We start from the raw sequence: 7,561 nt of genomic DNA on the forward strand, positions 1-7,561 counted from the left end.
TCTCTCTCTCTCTCTCTCTCTCTCTCTCTCTCTCTCTCTCTCTCTCCACCTTACTTCAGGCCCACATCAACTCTTGCCTGCATTATGTAACAGTCTATCAACTGCTTTCCCTGCCAAAGGCTCTCTCCACTCCAGTGCATCCCACACACTGCTGCCAAAGTAATTATCCTTAAGTATAAATCCACTACTCAATCAATTTTTATGGCTCCCTATTACCTGTAGGATCAAACATAATTCCTCTATTTAGTTTTTAAAGCCCTGCACAAAGCTGGCCCCAACCTATCTTTCCAGCCACTATGATGTTGATCATCAGAGCTTTGTCCAAAGCCTCAATGCTAAATATGTAGTCATAGCTTCATCATAAGCCCTGGTGATTGTTCTGACACATTGATTCAGCAGTAGTGCTCTTTCCCCTTACAACTTTCATAGCATTTTGTTCATCTTTTATGCATTAAACCATTTTATCTTGCACTGAAGTAAATTGTATCATTTTCTCTGCTGGATTGGAAGTTCCTTAAGGGTTGGCATCATATTCACATTTGTGTGTCCCCTGCCCCTTAGTGCCAAGTACAGTGCCTTGCACATTGTAGATACTCAACAATTATTTGTTGAATAATAAAAAAAATGTAAATATTGCTTGAAATTTCATCTTCTGGTTTGGCATGAGGTACAGCCATTGAACATTCAGACAGAAATCAAATCACTGAAAGCTTGTGAGAAGATTTCCTTTCAATCATCCACCTGGAGTTAAACTTTACTTCCTATGATTTTTCTTTACTTCAGCAAATAATGGGAAGTTAACATTTACCTCTTCTTTTTTTGTGAGGCAATCGGGATTAAGTGACTTGCCCAAGGTCACACAGCTAGTACGTGTCAAGTGTTTGGTCTGAGGCCGGATTTGAACTCAGGTCCTCCTGACTTCAGGGCCGGTGCTCTATCCACTGTGCCACCTAGCTGCCCCGGAAGTTAACATTTAGACCTAGAATATAACAAAGCTAGCCTCCAGAAGTCAGTATCTATATTCATTTATTTACAGAGAAAACAGCTCATACATATATTGACAAATATATATATGAAGCTGAATCATTTCAGATCACTGTAAAAAGTCAATGTGTTTCCTAAAACTTCATTTACTGGTTGTTTCAGATATCTGTGACTGAAAAAGGAGATATCCTGGTCGTGTTGTTTGAATGTGAAAAGACAGATGAAAATAGTTAGTATTATATTGGTGCTACTGGGGTAGTCAGCAAGTCACAGGAAGGTTTCTCATGCGGATCCTCTACAGAGGATTGATAGAAAGACATGGACAAAAATTGAAAAAGATGAAAAAGTATGAATGAGTTACAATCTACACTGATGGAGAAGGGACCCACATTTATAAGAATACAGTTCTCTAAAAATAAAAAAAAGCATTGCATATTTATGAATGCTTTGTGGTTTAGATAAATACTATTTAACATATTAAGGAAAGATACATTCATTTCTATGATTTGTAGAGTTACTAATAAAAATAGCGATTAGATTTCATTTAAAAAAAAACCTTTTCAGCATCTATTGATATAATCATGTTTTATTATCTATGTTATTAGCATAGTTCATTATATTTATAATTTTCCTTATGTTGAGCCAAATCTGAATTCATGGTATAAGCCCAAACTCAGCATAGCATGTAATCTTTCTAATGTGGCATAGTTGCCTACTTTTTCATATATTTGATTTAAAATATTTGAATCAGTGTTCATTAGGAATGTTGGTCTATATAGTGCTCTTTTTTTTGCTTTGTTTCACCCTGGTTTAGACACCAAGAACATATTTGTTTTATAGAAAGAGATTGGAAGGATGCCTTTTTTCTTTTATTTTTGCACATAGTTCATTTAGCATGAGAATTAATTGAAGGGAAAAATGAAATGATGAAAGAAGGAAGGAAGGAGAAATGCAAAAATTATAAATTGGAAAACAAATCTTTTTTGCTCTATTTTCCATCATTAAGAGGCCAAGATTATATGTTTTTGTTTTATTTTTTTTTAAGGCAATTGGGGTTAAGTGACTTGCCCAGGGTCACACAGCTAGTAAGTGTCAAGTGTTTGGTCTGAGGCCGGATTTGAACTCAGGTCCTCTTAACTTCAGGGCTGGTGCTCTATCCACTGTGCCACCTAGCTGCCCCTTTGTTTTATTTTCTACTGAATTCATAGATTAATTAATTAATTAAAAGCACTAGAATAACTAATCATATTTCTGAGGAATGATTATAAAATACTCATTTTTCCTTTCAGTAGAGATGATTGAGGGTTGCTGCAAAATGTTGCATACACTCTCAGACACAGTCATAATATTAGTTGTCTTTTTTGTTTGTTTAACTTTTTTTCTTTATTACAAAGGAAGGTTCTTCAGGGAAAGAGGTAGTTATTTAGAAGTAACTATGATATAAAAATAACAGAAGGTATCAATAAAATATTTTAAAGAACAATGTGAGAATGAAAGGAAAAATTAGATTGCTTTAACACTATACCACTCAAATTACCCATAAGTTACTTTATAAAATTAGACAAAACAATAATGAAATCCATCCATAGGAATAAAGACATAGAGGGTTGTTTCAGTAGGATGCAGTTCCTCTCACCTTCATTTAGAGGCATGCTGGTTCAGGAAGGTGTGCTGACCCACAAAGCAGTGAAGAGTATATGAAGCCATCTACTGGTGCCCTAGGCTTTTAAGGCTTAGGTGAAGAAAAAAAAAAGATGCTAAATGTCTTTATGATGCCACAAAATAGCAACATATTATAATACCTCTGAAATAATGGCCTACTTCACCTTGTAAGAAAATAACTGTGCACTAATTAGAAGCAGTGTGGTATAGAAGATAAAGTACTGAACTTGAAATCAGGAAGGTTTTGGTTCAAATTTCAACTCTTACATTCACTGGTTGTGTGACCTTGGATAAGTTATCTCATCTTTCTGAGCCACCATTTCCTCTTCTATAAAATGGAAATAAGAACACTTGAAGTACCTGCCTCACAGAATTGTTTTAAAGAGCAAATAGCATAGTTTGTTAAAGAATAGCTGCTAAACCTGTGATTTAATTGATATTGGGAACTTCCAGGTGAAGAAACTTTCTCTACCAAAGTCAGCACCTTCTCTGCAACTTAAAACCTTACAGAACTGCTTAGGGGATTGAGCCATCATGACATGCTCAGAGTTACACAGTCAATACATGCAGAAGTGGGACTTGAACCCAGCTCATTCCAGCTTTAGGGCTTATGCTTTCTGAAAGTCTTTGAATATTTGAAGGGCTGACATATGGAAAAGAGGTTAGATTTGTTGTGTTTGACCCCAGAGGGTCACAACAGAAGTAATAGGCAGAAGCTGAAAAGGGTCCAATTGATATTTGAAAAATACTGCCTAACAATCAGGTGTCCAAAAGTGAATGAGCTGCCTTAAGAGATGGTACATTCCCACTCTTGGGAGTTTTCAAGTTGAAGCTAGATGACCAATTGTTAGATATATTATAATGAGGATTATTTTCACATATACATATAAATATATATAAATATAAATATATATATAATATAAATGATTGCTCAAGTCCCTCTTAACTCTCAAATTCTGTGATTTTGTGAATAAGGTATATACTAAATCAACTGTAAGTTTGGAAAAGCAATTATATTGACATGGGTATTCTCTCTACTGGTACAGAGTGTAACCCCTCCTTTCTGGGCCATGTAATTCTTATTCATGGTGTTTCATAGAGGATTCACTCAACATGCTGGAGGCCTATCCTGGTCCCTTTGCCAGGCTCAGACACCAATAATAATAACTTACAATTACAGCTATATAAAGCTTTAAAATTTACAAAGTGGTTTCATTATATCAATTCAGTGATGCCCATTTTACTATTGAAGAAACTGAGACCTAAAGACGTTAAGTGATTTTCCCATGTTTACATAGCTAGTTAGGTTCTGAACTAGGAACTGAATTCAGGTTTTCTGACTAGAAGTCCCCAGTTTTTTCTACTGTGCCAAAGTCTCTACCATCTGGCCTATGTAGCCTTTATCATTTGGAAAAGTGGGGTCTTCCAACTACCATGCTATATTCACAGATCATTTGATATAATTTAAAAATCAAGCACCAAGTAAACATAGCGAAAAATCACAGAATGTAGTATAGGAATTTTTCTCATCTCCCATTTCCATTAGGCTTGCTTTGAAGCTCTCCAAGAAAGATTGGCAATAGCCAAGGGAAGCCAGATGCTAGGTCAAAGGAAAGCTAGCTCAATTAAAAACCAAACAAAATCCAGAACTTTTTCTTTATGACTGATGTGCTTACTTGAAATCACAATCCCCACCAGGGAAATTATCTGTTTTTATCATTTGCCATCCTAGTAAGTAGGATGACTTGTCCAGTACAACAGGGCAAAAGTATTATAATTCAATATTCTTTCCCTTATCTAATTCTAATTCAATCAAATCATTAATGCCTTAGAAAGAATTAGATTATTCTAGCAATCATACCTCACTCACTAATACAACAGACTCAAATCCATATTACATATACCTTAACCTCTGAGGAAGGGATATATTTACTGTGTAAATTAACTATACATTAGAAGGAAAAGTGGGGAAAGAGGGAGAAATTTAGCAACAAATAGAACGGCAGCTTGAGAGTAATTTTTCTTCAAACAGGAAAGAGAACTAAGGCAGGAAACAAAATCCATAACCTTGTCAAAAAAAATACATGAAAAGCAGGAATATGGGCACCAAATACAGCTACATTTTTAAAAATTAATTCTATAATTTCTAAAAACAAAATACATTTTAAAATGCATTTATTTTTCTATGAAAGAAGCCACAGACATAGCAAAAATAATTGTGCTACTTGGTTGTAGCTTCACATTACCTCTTTTCTAGCTTATACTTTGTTATCTACCACTTTTACTTCCCATTACTTTCTCAAAATTACTATGAAAGCTTCTCTTATGTAGCTAGCTAATGACATGTCCAAATGCCAGTGTCCTCTATGTTTTGGCCATAAAATACACCTAAAGTCCATGGTTCCTTACACCAATAAGTCCTAACTACTATGAACAAATGACCCCCAGGATCAAAAAGGGAGCTAAAATGAAACAGAGTCTGATCAATAATTAAATTCATTTATTGTTGGAGGAAAAAAGCTTATAGGGGAGAAAATATCCTACAAGGGAGTAGTGATGGGAGAGAGTTCTCCAGCTGCTCAAAGGGGAGAGAAAAGGGGTGAGATAATATAGTTTCTAGAGGCTTTTGGGTGGGGAGCAAGGCTTAAGGGAGAAGATAGCTGCAGACACAAAAACCAGGCTGCAGGATGTTTAGAAAGTCCTGAGCAAGGTCTTGAGTCTGCAGCTTCTGCTCAAGGTTTCCCTTGAGCTGATAAACACTGGTCCTGTGGTTTCTGGCACCTATAGACATCTCCAAATCTAGCTAGAGTTCACTTGAAAAGATCACTGGTGTATCAAGTAGTTTTGGGCTTTGGAAGCCTCCTAACTAGCTGGTTGTTGTGCTAAAAGCCCCACCCAATTAGAGAACCTTACAAAGAATTTAATCTAAGGTGAATTCTGGCCCATTGTGTGCCACTCTGGTGGATTGGGGGAGTGGTATAGATCCTTTGCCTAGATTGTCTGAGGCTGGGGGTGGTCTGGGAGTGAGAATTATCAAAGTCAAATTATCAAAGTCTCCCAGCCCCTCATTAGAATAGGTCTACCTCTCATTATAATATTAATTCTTCTTATTAATTATAAGCAATCAGAGTTGATTGCCACCCTCAGGAATACTATTCCAAGGGCATATAAGCATTGAGTGGGTAACATGAGGGGACTTTGGCATTTAAGAGTGTCAATGACCTCTTTTATTAATTATCTGCTAGTATGATAAATAAAATGATTAATTACCCAGAAACTATGTCTCTTGAACTTTTTATATGTCACATTACTTTTCATATCTCTTGTTTGTACATAGCTGTTAGTATGTTGTCTCTCCTACTGGACTGGGAGCTCCTTGAGACCAGAGACTATTTCTTGCCTTTTCTTTGTTTCCCCAGCAATTAGCAAAGTGTCTGGCATATAGTAGGTGTTTAATAAATGCTTGTTGACTTGAATTATATAGTAACAAAGAAGACCAAGAGATATTTTGAGGCCAAAAGATTAAAAACAGGCAAAAAAAAATCACTTCAGAACAATTTTCCATCAGCTGCTCTATTCAGCTTTGACTCCAGGAACAATATGCCCCCTCCCCACTCCTATCCTCCCAGATAAGCAAATCACCCAAAATCTCATCACCAAGAAGAATGACTCAAGTTTTGATACTCTGCACTTTCTCAGTTTTCTCTAGGTTGCCTCTCCACTCTGATCAGAGGCCTGGAGGGTAGGATACTAAACTCCTCCCAAAGCCTTCCTTTATAGAGTGTTTACAACCTTCCTGGTGACTCCACTTTGCATCTGATGCTTCTACTCCAATGAACAATATACCTGCATTGGGTTCCCGCTGGTGGACCCTCCCTCACACACCCTCAACACATACACATGCTTTTCAGCATCTTTTTGTATGTTGTCTTCCCTTATTAGATTGTAAGCTCCTTGAGGTCAGGGACTACCTCTTTTTCTTATTTATATCACAATTGCTTAGCACAATGCCTGGCACATAAGTAGATGTGTAATAAATGTTTGTTGAATTGAATTGAACTCAGCCCAACAATAAACCAATAAAAAAAGTGTTAAACAAATGGCTGAGTGCTGCAGATTTGTTTGGAGAAATGGAGAGATTTATGATGGAAATTAATGTCTAGGCTATTGCTACCAGAAATTATAGAAAGATTATTCTTAAGGACACTCAGTTTAGTGATATAGGTTATGTAATGAAATTGGAAGAACTGTGCAATTCATTATTAAAAAATTAATATCTACCAAATACCTACTAAGACATGATCTGGTAGCAAAATTTATAATTCAGAACCTCACTATTTTTTATGGACTTCTGTTTGGTCGTTTCAGTCATATCATCCACCTCTTCATGACCCCATTTGGGGTTTTTTTTTGGCAAAGATACTGGAGTGGTCTGCTATTTCTTCTCCAGCTCATTTTATAGATGAGGAACTGAGGCAAACAGAGTTAAGGGACTTGCCCAGGGTCACACAGCCAGTAAATGTCTGAGGGCAGATTTGAGCTCAAGAAAATGAGTCTTCCTGACTTCAGGCCTGGCACTCTACCCACTGTGCCACATTGCTGCCCTTTTATGTACTTAACATTCAGCAAATTCAAACACCGCAAACATAGACCTCAAAATGTCCTAGAAAATTCAATTTAAAAGATGGTATCAGACCATCATCACAGTCTTAACTATTGCCCAATATCTCATGGATATAATATTGATCCATAAAAACTTAAGAACCAAGTTTTTAATCAATGTCACCATAAAAAATGCTGATGATCTCCAAACTATGTGGAACAAAAGCTTTCAAAACACTGTGATTCAGTAGAGGAGATCAAAATTACATCAGAACAGAAGGTGCATATCATCCTTCCTGTCCTGCATTGCTAC

The sequence above is a fragment of the Vombatus ursinus genome, unplaced genomic scaffold (genome assembly GCF_900497805.2).
Source record: "Vombatus ursinus unplaced genomic scaffold, bare-nosed wombat genome assembly UNPS02009573.1, whole genome shotgun sequence".
Taxonomy (NCBI): domain Eukaryota; kingdom Metazoa; phylum Chordata; class Mammalia; order Diprotodontia; family Vombatidae; genus Vombatus; species Vombatus ursinus.